At 39.8% G+C, this 15,707-nt stretch overlaps 1 protein-coding gene across 2 annotated transcripts in view; it reads right to left on the bottom strand.

Moving 5' to 3' along the window:
• Agps (alkyldihydroxyacetonephosphate synthase) overlaps positions 1–15,707 on the bottom strand; it is a 467,281-nt gene that overhangs the window by 377,099 nt on the left and 74,475 nt on the right. The gene's annotated exons all lie outside the window — the stretch shown is intronic.

Raw genomic sequence — 15,707 nt, 5'->3', positions numbered from 1 at the left:
GGTATCTATAGAAGAGGTAAGCAGCAGAAACAGAACAACTATGAGACAGAGTGGATTTGATTTGATTTGATTTGATTTTTTATGGCGCATTGGCAGCTAAGGCCATAATGCGCCAGACAGAGTGGAGAGACATTGTTAGAGATAAGTCATTAATTAACCTAATTGCCCTCTTCTGAATGGAATCTAGAAGCCTGAGTGAAGTTTTGGGGGACATCGCCCCAGATGTGGGAACAATATTCCATGGTAAGACAGATTTGCAATTTGTACAGAGTGAACAGCTGTTTGGAAGAAAAGTACTGCCGAGAGCATAAGAGAAAACTAAGTTTTTTAGATGCAGAGGAAGCAACAGTTGTAATGTATTATGCCAAGACAGATAATTCAGGGCAATCTCCAATAGAGATATATGATCTTACAAAGAAATCAGAGTGTCATAAAACATAACAATAGGAGCAAAAGAATCTTTTTTTGCAAGATATAAGACAGGACTGAGTTTTAAAAGAATTAAAGTCAACTAAGTTATCTTTGCCTCAACTGGAGAATTACCTGGAGATTAGCATTTAAGGAATGGAAATGGATATTCAAGCAGTTGAAGCTGTTTGAGCAGGGCAAGACTTCTCAAACTGGAAGGTTTGTTTGGTTTTGGGTTTACTGGTGCAACAGCAATCTAGGCTATAATGCACCAACCACGATAAATGAGTAGACATATTAAAAGTACAGAAACAAAGGTTAAAATATTACAGTTACCCAGGAATACTGGTCACTATATCAGAAAAAGATTTGTACAAAAATATGTATAAGAACAGTGAACAAGGTATAAATGATATATGAAATGTAATAAAAATATATGTTAACAAAAGAGTATATGTTAAAAAGATGTAAATAAGTTTATCAGTTTTAAATTGTTAAAAACAGCTGATACGTGATCATTGTCAGAGAGTATCTGACTGAGCATATAAGGCTCAGTCAGATGGTTAAAAGCGATAAAAGATATATGTCATTCATGTCTAAAACGTGGACATTCAGTTAAAATGTGTCTAATAGTTAAAATGGTGTCACAATACTCACACATAGGAGGATCCTCAGCAGAAAAGAGTGCATCAGACGACATGTCCTGTACGGAGGCGAACTAAAACAACTTCCTCTCTATGCCTCCTGCGCAAACCAGACTGCCATCTTTGGATTACAGGCTTGATTTGATACAACTTGTTTGTGGACTGTCCGTGTCATAATTTTTGCCACTGGGTGTGTAATGCATTTCTTATCACTTGCCTGTAGTCTGTATATGGGACTAGTGGGCTGTGACTGTGGGGCTGTGCTGATCTGGCTGCAGTGTCTGCCAGATCATTTCCTTTGATCCCGACGTGGCTTGGGATCCAGCAGAAGTGGATATCAAATATAGATTCACAAAGGGTAAATAACTTCTGCCGGACCCTGGACAGGACTGGATTGGAATTATATCTGATCATGAATAAGGCCTGTAATGTGCTTAAAAAATCAGTATAAACCTTTGATAATTATTACTATTTTTTTATGTGGTCCAAGGCTCGCTCTATAGTGTACAACTCTGCTGTGTATATACTGCACTCCTGAGGAATTTTCTGAGAAACTGTGCTATCTGAGAAGACAGCGGCGGATCCTACAGATGACTCCGATTAGAAGCCATCAATAAAGGTGGGCAGGAAATCAGAGTAGGTAGATTGATAGGCAGCATTGGTAGATAGATGGTGAAGTGCTTGCCTTTCTCCCAATATTAAGGGAAAAATTGCATGGTGGAAAGTGTTGCCGTGGTGAGTGGGCAACACTGTCTACCGTAATATGAAGTTCTCTGAGCAGCTCTTGGATGCAAATACCAAAGGGACAGTTGGCAGTCTGACAGGTGTTATAGAGATTTTCCCATAGTGGCTCGAAAACGGATGTCCAAGTAGGGTTGTCTGGCAGGGATTTCAGTTTAAAAGTATACGTTAGTGGCAATTGCTTTCGTCGCAGGGACAGTGGCAGTTCGCCTGCCTCGATGTATAAACTCTGGACTGGGAATGTTCTAAAAGCTCCAGTAGTAATGCAGATGGTTTGATGAGTGACTGGGTCTAGCCACCATAGTACGCTGTTCCTTGCTGATGCGTATACTTGGCACCCATAATCTAATTTAGAATGGACAAGTGCATGATATAGGCACAGTAAGGTTCAGCGGTCTGCTCCCCAATTATTGTATGAATTGGCTCATAGGAGATTCAATCCTCTTGTGCACTTTGTCCACAGTTTACGGATATGTCGTAGAAATGTCAACTTATTATACAATATGAGCCTCAAGAATTTTGTCTGCGGTGCTACTGGAATATTTTGTCCGTGCTTAATTTCAGGTTCCGGGTGAAGGTTACATTTGCGACAAAAGTGTACACAGACGGTCTTCTGAGGAGAAAATCTGAAAGCATTAGCCATTGCCGAAGAGCTGACATGGTCAACAGCATGTTGCAATTGCCTTTTGATAACCCTCATATTATATGATTGTGAAAAGATAAAGTCATCAATGAAGAAGGCACTGTTTATGGTTCAAGGAAGTTGTTCAGTAATAAAATTAACTTTGATAGCAAAAAGCATAACACTCAAAACTGACCCATGATATTTTAAGGAATCCTTATGTGCTGTGATATAACAACTAGATCGTAGGTATAGCTTAGCTTAATTATCAGCACTCACCTCTGAGTGCTGATAATTCTTCTGAGGTGAGTGCTGATGATAATTCTTCTTCAAGAGGAGTGTTTCCATTTACAATCGGTTTCCTCAGCCTACAAGTTATTTCTTGTTAGGGATTTTTTCCCGCCATAAAGTGGCTGATAATTAAGAACGGATAATTAAGAGGTGGGTGCTGATAATTAAGCTAAGCTATGCTTTAGCTTAATACCTCACCTCTGAGGTGAGTGCTGATAATTAAGCTAAGCTATAACTACGATCTAGTTGTTACATCACAGCACATAAGGATTCCTTAAAATATCATCAGTCAATTTAACGAATAATCCTTTATTTATCACACCTCTTCTGCATGTCTAAGAGGTGAGTGCTGATAATTAAGCTAAGCTATACCTACGATCTAGTCAAAACTGACCCTCGTGGGACTTCCTCTTCTTGGCAAAAAGAGCGAGAGAGAACGGACCCAACATGAACTTGGAATGAGCTGTTTAATAAAAAGTTTTTAATAAAGAGGGCAAGATGACCTCTAAGACCAAGATTATAGATATCCTTTAAAATTCCAAATCTCCAAACAGTGTCACACGCTTTTTCCAAATCAAAGAAAATTGCCACCTGGTGCTCGTGTTTCAGGAAAGCATCTCGAATGAATGTTTCCAATCTTATTAGAGGATCAAGTATTCACCTGTTCCTATGGAAGCTATATTGTACTTTGGAAAGGTCATCTGCTTCTAAATACCACATGATCTGTGCATTGACCATCCTTTCCAGGATCTTGCACAGGCATCTTGTCAGAGCAATAGGACGGTTGTTGTTCGGAATTTTTGGATCCTTTCCTGGCATAGGAAAGGCAAGAACAATTGCCTTATGCCAGGAGTCTGGAAATTGGTCTTCAAGATAGATTCTGTTGTAAAGAAAGGCAGCCAATCCATAGAATCAGATGAAAGATGTTTAATCATCTCATAATGGATATCATCTGGCCCAATGGCACTTGCTTTGAGCAGAAACAAGTTCAGTTCCAAGTTCTTTCAGTTCAAGTTCTGTAAATGGTTGGTTGTATTCCTTAGAATTTTTTGAAGATAACTTCAACGACAACCTTTCAGCTTTTTGTTTCAGGGTCAGGAAATTGGGGGGGTATGATGTTTTGGCAAATGCCTTCCCTAGAGTGTTCGCAATTGCAGTTGGATCTGCAATTGCACATTCATTATGTTCTAGGATCGATGTATTGTACATGTATCTGTCCTTCATTTTCCGGACTTTATCCCAGAGACTTTTGGTGACATTGTCTAGGAGACAGAAGAAGCCACACACACACACACACACACACACACACACACACACACACACACACACACACACACACACACACACACACACACACACATTTGGTTTTTAGGAGCATTAGCAACTAAGGCCATATTGCTCCAGGAATATGCGGTGGTCATTCCCTTGACCTTTCCACATCCTCTGTATTTGGTGATCATGGGCTCGAATCCCAGTCTAATCAAGAAGCGTGAGCTACACACTGCTGCTCCTTCCCACCTGGCTACAGAGGTGCCAGATAGAAGAAGCGAAGTGGATCCACAATTCCTTCTGTAGTCTAACATAACGTGCTTTGGCTTGTGCACTTTTGAAGCCTATTAGATTATATGTGGTGGGGACACGACAAAATATAACCCGGGCCTTGCTTTGAGCCTTTCATGCTGCTGTGCAATCTCCATTCCACCATGGTTTTGGAAATCATGGAAACTGTTTTGAAGTCTTCAGAATTGCAATTGCAGCTGCTTGGACGATTCAGTCTGTGATGTACATAACTGCAACACTAATTGGCTCCTGGCTGACTGATGGTATTAAACGTTGCCAGATGTCTAAATGCAATCCGGTCAGCATGATCGAACTTCCACTGTGGTATCCTAGATGGGTGGCACTGTCTCCCATTTGAAAGGTTGGGTGAGGCGGGGAAGTGATCGCTACCATAAATGTTATCATCCACCTCCCACATACAAAAAGGAAGGAGTGACAGGGAGCATGTAGAGAGAGAGATCTATCGCAGTAAATGTATGGGTAGACATGCGAAAGAAGGTATTAGAACCCACATTTAGGAGTGAAAAATCATTGTCTTCAAGCATATGCTTGATAATCTGACCCCTCCTATTGATGTCAGAGCTATCGCACAGAGTACTGTGTCCATTAAAATCCCCTAATAATAAAAAAGGGGGTGGCAATTGTTTAATGATATCATCAAGGGCATCCTGGGAGATGTCATTCCCAAGTGGTAAATATATGAAACAAACAGTTAGGAGGAACCCTACTGTAATACGAACTGCTACGGCTCTAAGGAGGACATAAGTGATGTGGCTTGGAATGGAGGATATGGTTGCCCACAAGGATGGCGACTCCCCCATGGGCAAGTCCAATCCCAGCACTATATTTACGAATAATAGAGCAGTTACACAAGTGAAGGTCCTCATTTGCCTTTAAATAAGTCTCCTGTAAGCAAAAACATGTTGGCTCATGCTTACGAAGGAAGGCCTTGATGTCATCACAATTCCAACGGAATCCACGTCAATTCCACTGTAAAAAATTTTAGTATAGCCATTATTTAGATTTTAGTGGTCCATCTTGTGGCTTCTGAAGGGCTGAGAGCATTATTTTCTCAGTGCTGGATTTTTTTCCCTTTGGAAAGACTGGGCATTGACCTGTATCCATTTCTTCTTCTTCCGCAAAGAGTTCCAGAACTGAATCATCAGGTACCTCCTTGTCTTCAACATCCATTTTCTCTTGTGTTGTTGGTGCTTCAGGTTTCTGTGGCTTTTCTTTCTCACTTGGCTTCGTTAGTGGTGTAGCGCTAGGAGATATTGATATTAGAGTGGCAGTTGACTGGGTTTTTGTGCGAGTTTTTGAAAGCTTAATAAATAGCACACAATAGGAGTGAATGACTCCTTTGGTGGGATAGACACATTGGTTTGTGCTGCAATGGAATGTTTCCTTGCAACTTTCTCTGCATATGTAGGCATTTTGCCATTTATTGGCTTAACAGCTTTCCTTGGCTCCTGGTAGGATATGTTCAGCTGTGCCTTGAGCCTTTGTATCTCCTTCTCTTCTTTCCACTGCTCGCATGCCTGGAGTAAGCAGGGTATTCACCTCCACAGTTGATGTAAGTGGGCTTGGCAGCTGTACATGCAGTGCTTTCATGGTCTTTTGCACCTCAACGAGGACAAGCAGTCGCTCCGTGGCAGGCCATCTGCAGATGTCCATATTTTTGGCATTTAAAACATCACGGTGAATTTGGAATGTATGGCCTGACATTACAGTTGATGTACTCAGCTTTTATCTCATCAGGAGATGTTGGAGAGTTAAACGTAAGAACGATGTTTCTAGTTGGTACCAACTTCTCATCCTTACGCATGGAAATTCTTTTCACAGCTACCACTCCCTGTGGTTTTAGTTCTGTAAAGATTTCCTCCTCGGTGACCTCAAGGAGGTGTGGTGTCACTGTTATCGATATGTCTCCAATTGATTTGAATGGAGTAGCTGCTCTGAGTGTGTCACTTTTTGTTTCAATTAGGAGGTGTCCAGAGTGAAGCCTCTTAACTGGTTTAGGGGAACCTGCTAACCCCTCTAAACCCTTCTGTATAAAGAACGGCGACATTTTCCCAATGGGTTTCTCAGTTTGGGAATGGATAATCAAAAATCTTGGTGTGAGGCCTGACGGTTCTTCAGTTCGTGCCCTCTTTTCGACATTGGCTTTGTCTCTCTCATTGATTTCATTTTCAATAAGGGACCGGGTTGGGGCCCCAGAAGAAATTACTTTATCAGGATTCATAGAGTTTTTGTATTGGTTCAGTGCCCGGGCTCCCCGTCCACCACGGAGCCCAAAGGGATGCCCACTGCCCTGCATGCAATAAATGCGGTCGGGAGTGGAACGCCAGAGCTACCCAGACATCATACCCACACTGCCGCCAGCCTGAATTCTGTCCCTCGGACCATGAGGTTAGGGGTGTGGCATTGACACGGTTGACCCCTCGCCTAACCAGGCCTTCCAGGACCACACGTCTTGTCAAAGCAGGGGCCAAAGTGGTGTATTGAAGCTGGGCCCCCTCAAGAACCAGAATTCCCCTTTCCGAATTTCCATGGGTCACAGCGCACAGCAAACAATCCAGATTCCATTAATGTTAGCCTGGAACCTAGGCTGTGGGCACTGGATACCAGTGATGCTAATCTAGAGGACCAGCAGCATCACTGCAAGGTCCCCTCACCATGTACAGGTGTCCACGTCGAGGGAAACTAGAAGGTGGAATGCAGTGGCTATCATCAGAAAAACTATGGATAGGATTTCTGGTCAATGGAAGAAAATTATATTAATATATATATATATATATATATATATATATTAATGTTATTATATTACATTTATTATATTAGTTATTATATTTATTATTATTATTATTATATCAGTTATCATATTAATGTTATTATATGTATAAATTCATATAAATATATAACATATTAATGTATATTAATATATTAGCATATTATATATTAATACAAAATAAAAAGAGTGGAAGAAAGAACTGAATCTTGGGGAACACCAGTGTTAGTGGAGAAGTTAGAAGACAGAGAGCCATCTACCATTACCCACAGTGAGCAGTCAGAGAAAGAGAAAACTGAATAGCCAATTACAAAAAACAGTTAGCAGACAATAAGACGAAAGATTATTTAGAAGACCTTTATGATAAACACAATCAAAAGCATTTGAAGTGTCAAGAGCAACTGCTAGAGTTTCCACAGGGAGTTATTTGGTTTTTTTTTTTTTTTAGGAGCATTAGCAACTAAGGCCATATTGCTCCAGGATATGCGGTGGTCATTCCCTGACCTTTCCACATTCTTGATTAGACCGGGGCTCGAACCCCGGTCTAATCAAGAAGCGTGTGCTATGCACTGCTGCTCCTTCCCACCTGGCTACGGAGGCGCCTTCCACAGGGAGTTGCCGGATGGGCAACATAATCAAGTATATCACCAGTGGATTGACTCCACACTGATGATCATACTGGAAGGTTTCTAAATAGTTTAAAAGTTGGCAGTTAATAGTTTCTCCATTACTTAAGAAAGAGTAGAAGTAGGTGCAATGGGATGATAACTGAATGGGAGAGATTTGTCACTCTTTTTAGGAACAGGCTGGATATGAGCATATTTTCAAGAAGGGAAAACATCTTTGGAATAAGAAAGCTAAAAAAAAAAAAGCCAACACAGAACAGGAGTAAGCTCAGGAGCACAGGTTTTTAGAACAAGTGGAGAAATACCGTCAAGAGATGACATTTGATCCACCCAGATTGTTCAAAATCCACCCAGATTACCCAAATCCTTCTGACATCCTTTTGATGGAAGACCACAGAAGGCACTGAATGGAGTGTACAGGGTAGTAGGTGGTTTACCAAGATAATCAATACTTGAGTTAGAAAAACAATAGGATGCTAGCAGATCAGCTTTATCTTTGGCAACAGTGGCAAAAGAACCATCTGGTTTTAACAGAGGTGGGAATAGAGTTGGACAAAAAGTTGTGGCCAATAGGTTGGGCAAGAATGCTCAACTACTATTTGGACAAGGAGCAAGTTTCCAATTCCTAGCCTGCTGGAAATTAGTTTGGCCTAATTAATAACTGCTTTACAATTGTTATGAGTTTTGGTGGGAAGAAAATGAAGCTGGAGATTTGGATACAAGCCAATTGCTATATGCAACATTCTTATCTTTAACAGCTTTAGCACATTTATTGGATGAAAATCACGGTTTAGATAAAGGATGAGATTTTAGGGTGGAGTGTGGAATAAAGGATTTCATCCCTACAGATGAATTTAAAAGAATGAGGTAGGCAGATTTTAAGCCAGAGAAAATAAAAAGTAGAAGATTCCAAATTATTGAGTCTCTAAAAGACAATATCAGAGTGGACATATGCACAATTTCATTGTATGATTCCCCTTTGAAGCAAGGGGAATCATACAATGAATAATTAGGCCAACTCGGATGGGCAGTGTTTAAATCTACTGATAATTTTGGGTTCTGTCAGAAACAGTACACGACTGTAAATGGAAATCACTGAGATTGAAACTGAGACCTCATATATTTTGTGAAAAGAATGAGGAAGTGTTTGGGAGGTTTAGATCTTTTTGCAGATAAGTTTGTTCTAATAGACTGACAATTCATGATGTATTCAGTAGTAAGTGGAGGAGTAGATGCTATATGAAGTAATGAAATTTTTGGATATGGCGTACACATATATATCCATATATATGTGTAAGCCATATCCATATATATGTCTATTGAGCATACAGACAGTCCAACTACATGAACAATCTCAAGAAGAACCATCATTTGCCTATCACTTTGCACAAGTTCCTTCAAGAAAATGTCATTTTTCTGATATTTTCATCATTTTGTGATGTCAAAAAGCATCCACTGCAAGGTTCATCTTGCAGTATTTCCTGTCCATTTTTAAACAGATTATAAACCACTCAAACTGTTTTCTTCAAAGCATCACCTCCATAAACTGTAATGTTTGCGGATTCTCTGTAATACTTTTCCCAAGTTTAAAGAACTTGGTGTTGGCACACTGTTAAATCTGCGACATTCTGCAATCAATCACCTGCGACACACGAGTGAAGTGGTCAGGCCAGTTCCCATGCATGTGCACCAAGGTCAATGTCAGTCCTCCACAAAACCTTACAGGTTTCGTGGAGGACTGACGGAACGAGTATAGCCTTGTCCAGGCGAAGTTTTTTCTGTTTTATTAACGTAAATTGGCATATTAACTTATATTCTAGAGTAGCTTTATATTCCCAGTTACGATACTTAGTTTATATTTTAAATTAGATAGAGATTTTGTAAGTTAATACTTAGTATTGGCAAGGGTATCCAATTCATGTGTTTTACAAATTTTGCAGAGCCAGCAAACAAAGTTTTTTAGCTATATTTAGCCGCTTTATAGACTAATCGTTATATTAAATTATTTTCTATAAGTACCTTATAGAACTAGCCAAGATCCTTAGTTTATTCTGAATTGAGCCTGTGAGATTTTGGAAGTTAATTAATACATAAGTGTCTGTAGATTTACCGTTCGTAACTTGTTACCACTGTTATACGATACAACATTATATCCCAAACTAGATAGCGTTAGCTTAGTATAGTATACTATATAATATTATCAATTAATCAGTAAAATTTATTAATCTTGTTGAACTTCATTGTCAATTAAACTGTACTATTTAACTAAATACATATAAAGACTTAGATTTTACAAACGTAACATAATTAATTAATACATAACTTTGATTACGGAAGTTATATAAAGAAACTCAAAGATAATACTTGATACTGAAAAAATATATATAGATATATGGTGTTACAACTGCATTGGGATAGAAATTTAGGGTTATAATTATGTACTGAAATTGAAATTCAATCAAAATCATGACTCAAACCAGAGCAAAAAAGCAAAGAGCTCAAGCTAAATGAAGTGCTGTGGCTCAGGGGAGAACTGAGGGGGCAGTTGCCTTCCGAATCACAGCCTTTTAAAATGCATTACTTGCTTGATGTTTGTGGTGCAATCAGGTACAGGACATGATATCGCCAATAGAGATGTCTTTTTGTGTGTGCAATGTAAGGAGTGTGAGGAAATTAGGTGACAACTCAGTGTTGTTAGGACCTATATGAGAGCTTGAAGGACAGGGTGGATGCCCACGAAGGATCTAAATTCAGGGTCCCATCAAGCTCTAAGCTGCCCACATCAATGCCAGAGCTTGCACTTGATCATCATGCAACACAGTGTCAACCCCAAAGGCAGAATGCGCTGGTCCCACAGGAACTAGTAGTAGTTGGTGACTCAATTGTCAGGGAAACTGAGAACATGCTATGTAAAAAGGATAGGTGGAACAGGACCAGGGTATGTCTGCCAGGGGCAAAGGTTGATGATGTTGTAGAGCGGATATAATCTTTTAAGGGCACTAAAGGTGATATTGTTGTACACATTGGCACTAATGATATTAAGATAAGAGACCGGAAGAATTACTTAATTACGGGTCACTGTTAAAAAAAACAGTGAATTAAGGTTGAATTTGAAAGTGTCTGCAATTCTGCCCAGACACGATAGGAGGAAGAATATGATGAGAGCCTTGTTGATCAATTCGGCCCTGGAAAGATTGGGCAAAGCTCAAGGGGTAGAATTTTTTTCAGCCTGGTCTGTACTTGTTAACAGGAGAGACTGCTTCTACAGAGATGGGATACGCTTAAATAGAAAGGGTGCAAGAATATTTGCTGATGCTATCAATGCAGTGTTAGGTGGGTTAGTAAATTGCTAGCTTGGGGGGGGGATATAAGGACTAATAGATTAACAGTAGTCACTGGCAGAGGTGAAAGTGATTCTTGCACTGCTTCTATTGGATTGCGCAGCAGCCTGGAAAACAGATGCAGGTTATTTCAAAGACTGCTGGGAGTCATTGCGGTACAATGAAATACATGGGTTGTGTTAGGGTAGCTAAGAATAGGAACAGGTGAATGTATACTTGCATGTACACCAATGCAAGTTTGGTAAATAAATTTGATGAATTTGAGGTATTGCTCAAAACAAAGGCAGATATTATTAGGATATCAGAGACGAGGTGTCGCACAGATATAAGGAATGCAGAACTGGAATTTGGGGAGTACAATTTGTACAGGAAGGATAGACAGGACATGAAGGTAGGAGGGGGTTATGCTATTAGTTAAGAAACACAAAATACAAGGAAGTGATGCCAGTCGACATTGCTGGACAGTGCAGTGTCGAGTCAGTTTGGTGTGACATAAGCATTGGGAGATCAAAATTGAGAGTAGGAGTGTGTTATAGGCCTAATGACTCTGATGTGTATAATAAGAAACTGTACTGGGAAATAGAGTGAGCCAGTAAATCAGAGAGTCTTATAATGGGAGATTTTAATTTCCCAGATATTGACTGGAATTTGTGGATTGGTCACTCACATACTAGCAAGACTTTTGTGGATTTATTGGATGATTGTTTTCTAAATCAGTAAGTTCGGGAGTCAACTAGAGGGAGTAATACTCTTGATCTGATTATCAGTAGTGATTCTTCGTGCATTAAGAATCTGCAGATAAAGGAACCACTAGGTGGCAGTGAACACAGTGTGCTGAAGTGGGATTTACTCAAAGAGGTAACTACCATCAGGGGGAAAGGGAAGGGTTTTTGCTTTCGTAAAGGTGACTACGGTGGTCTGAAACAGTATTTAAATTCTATACAGTGGGACCAACTGATGATGTTACCAACAGCAAATTTAAAATGGGACTCATTCAAAGAATTTATCTTGGAAGCTACTGGGCTTTACATACCAACTAAGAAATATTGTTCAAGGTTTAGGCCTAAATGGATGTCAGAAAACTAATGAGACATATGGCTGAGAAGAAAAATGCATGGGATACATATAAATTAATGGGTGACATGGAAGCCTATGATAGATATAAGATGGTCTGTAACCAAGTCACAAAGGAGATTAGGCAGACAAAGGCAGATTATGAGAAATCCTTGGCAAAGGATGCAAAGAAAAACAAAAAAAAGAGTTCTTTTCCTATGTAAACTCTAGAAGGGATGAATCAGATTGGTGCACTGGATACTGGTGGTTCAAATGTTGAAGATCCTGCTCAGGTGGCTAACAAACTAAAAGAGTATCATGCATCTACATTCACACATGAGGAGTTATTCAAGGGGGGGGGGGGGAATGCCAAAAGTAAGTTAACTCTGGCAGTGAACTAGATGATTTTGTAATAACTGAGAGGAAAGTGAAGGAGAAATTGTTGAAGATAAACATAAAAAAGACATCCAGGGTGGATGGGATCAATCCAGTTATATTAAAGGAGGGAGCAAAGGAAGTAAGCAAACACTTAGCCATAATTATGAAAGCTTCTTTGGACTCAGGGGAGGTACCCATGGACTAGAGATGTGCAAATGTGACCCCAATTCACAAAGGAGGATCAAAGGGCGACAAAAGTAATTATAGACCCGTTAGATTAACTTCTGTTCCAGGTAAATTAATGAGGGCACTGGTTAAAGAGGCACTGCAGGATCATCTAGACAAGACTTCAGTTACAGCTCGGACATAGCATGGTATTTTTAAGAAGTCTTGTCTGACCAATTTGATTGGATTCTATGATGTGATCACAAAGGAACTGGATTCAAAGAATAACTTTAACAACATATATTTGGATCTCAGAAAGGCTTTTAATACTGTTGCACATGGAAGACTGCTGAACAAATTGGGGCAGTGGCATTGGAGGCAAATGGCTGCTATGGATAAAGGGATGGTTGAGTGGGAGAAGACAGACAGCGGTAATCAATGGACACTGCTCATCGTGGGACTAATGTTATTAGTGGAGTCCCTCGGGGTTCAGTGTTGAGTCCATTGTTGATTTCTGTATTTATAAATGATATTGATGATGGTATATAAAGCTTAATGTCCAAGTTTGCAGACGATACAAAGATTGACAGGGTTGTTAAGGACACTAATGACAGTATGCTGCTGCAACAGGATTTAGAAAAGTTGAGGAGATGGACTGAGAGGTGGCAAATGAAGTTTAACATTGACAAATGTAAAGTATAACATATGGGAAGCAGTAACCCCAGAGTGACGTATTAACTCTGTGGTACAACACTGACAGTGGTAGATAACAAAAAGGACCTGGGAGTAATTGTGCAGGCAGATATGACGTTTTCTGAGCAGTGCAGACGGTCTGCAAGAGTAGCTCATATAGAGGAATTTTTCTAGCAGGGATAAGGAGGTGATTACCTCCTTGTCCACACCTCGTTATACAGGTCTTGAGGCCTCATTTTAAGGAGTTATTGGAACAAGTACAGAGAAGAGCAACAAGATTAGTGAATGGAACAAAGGGTTGCTCTTACGAAGAAAGGCTTAAATTTTGCAAATTACGGTGCCTGGAGACTAGGCACCAGCGAGGTGATCTGATAGAGGTGTATAAAGCGTTGAATGGTTTGAGCATGCTCAATGCTGATGGGATTCTTCCTCTTGCTCAGAATAATCACCTGAGAGGGCATAAACTCAAATTGAGGAAAGACAGATGTAGGATAGATGAGCGGAAGTTTACCTTTAGCCAGCAGGTAGTTGGTTGGTGGAACAGACTTCCATCCTTTGTTGTGGAAGTCGATAGCCTAAATAAATTTAAGGCTGAGCTGAACAGGTATTTGGAACAAATGGAGGGGTGAAATGGGGGCGGTTTTTTTTTTTTTTTTTTTGGCTGATGCTGCATAAGCTTGCTTTCTTGTATAATATGCCTCTACTAATGCTAAAGTGTAGCACAAACCATTTAAATACCAGCTTGTGATTCCAGAAAATTTTTGAATGTAGCATTCATAACTGTCACAAGAAACTATCTTAATATTTCTCCACTAAAATAAACAGAACTTTTTCCAGCATACTGCTATTTATTTGTAATGTACACAACTATTAATATGCCCACAAGCCCACTGAGGGTTGTTGCCATCTTGCTGGCAAAAACCTAAAAAGAAACGTGCTATCTAACTTTCTCTTGCTAATAGATGGGGGGGGGGGGAGAGAGAGAGAGAGAGAGAGAGAGAGAGAGAGAGAGAGAGAGAGTGTGTGTGTGTGTGTGTGTGTGTGTGTGTGTGTGTGTGTGTGTGTGTGTGTGTGTGTGTGTGTGTGTGTGTGTGTGTTATTGCTTATTCAGTAAAAATAACTTAGTTCAAACTACTTCAAATTACAACTGTGTGGCTGGTCAGATGGCACTTGTGTGAGCTGCCAACCAGTTTGATATCACTTCAAAACAGCTGAGACAAACAACAAATTTAAACTAAGATTTTTGTTACCATTATGAGAAGCCACACAACCTGTCACCAGTATGGAAAGTTATATATAAACAGAACTTAGCACTCTGTGATATGATATGTGAGAAACTGACTGAATTTCTCCACAGTACGTCATTTGAATCAAAATGACATGTAAATTGATAAATAATACACAGACCTTGTTATAATTATACCTGAACAGGCATACTTAATATTTTTATCATCCAATGTGTAATTTTTCTCAGAAGCATATTCACTGATATTCTCTCTCTCATCCTGTACTAGGCATACACTTAAAACTGGCATTACAGTACAGACAGTCCTCGTATAACATGTGTTTACACTACACAAATTTGATTTATAAATAGGGGAATGATAATCATATAACATGAACCGAATTCGCTTAGGCACGATTCGCCTTTGGGTTTACAAGAAATGGCAGTCGAATGCGGAATCACCCCAACTGAACGCAACACAACAGGAATGAAGAGAAGATTCTGAAAATGTATTTATGTTTTTTATATCAGTGAAGGGGAAATGCTTTTCGCCATAATAACGTAAAAACCCACACAATTCTAGCTATCGGTATTATCGCAAATGCAATTAGATCGAGTTTACTTCCAGTTTATAACAGATTCCACTAGCAGAAATGCAGCTGAAAATAGTTTTTATTGTTTTATGGTAGTAACCCCCCAGAAATGTTTTAGTAAAATGTGAGGTGTTCATAGTGTGTCTCTGCCTTTACGGTGTTGTTTATTCAGTGCTACACGCACACAGCTTTGTTTATGTGCATCAAGCGTGCCTCCTCATTTTGTAATTCTGCTTTATTCCCTAAAAATGAGTAAAATACTTAAAAGGTGTGAAAAGGAAGTGTCCTGGTGAAGACACCACAGATGCAGAGAGAAAAAGAAAAGCAATATCGATAGACAGAGGTGGACTGGGTCAAAAATTCTTACCCGGGAAAATTTGTAGCGGCCTCATACTAGCGTTTATGGCCAAAATCAAACCGGCCTCCATCCTCTTCTGGCATCCGGCCCACCGGGGTTTCCCCGGTAAGGCTTATGGCCAGTCCGCCTCTGTTGATAGAGAAAAAATATGAAATTTTGAAACACTTTGAGCGAAATTAAGACCATGTGATATTGCACGTGCTACTGGCCTAAATGAGGCA

Source organism: Mastigoproctus giganteus, chromosome 7, assembly GCF_048544385.1.
Source record: "Mastigoproctus giganteus isolate SK-2022 chromosome 7, ASM4854438v1, whole genome shotgun sequence".
Classification (NCBI taxonomy): Eukaryota; Metazoa; Arthropoda; class Arachnida; order Uropygi; family Thelyphonidae; genus Mastigoproctus; species Mastigoproctus giganteus.
The sequence above is the reverse complement of the archived record's forward strand: the minus strand, read 5'-3'. Positions and strand labels throughout refer to the sequence as shown.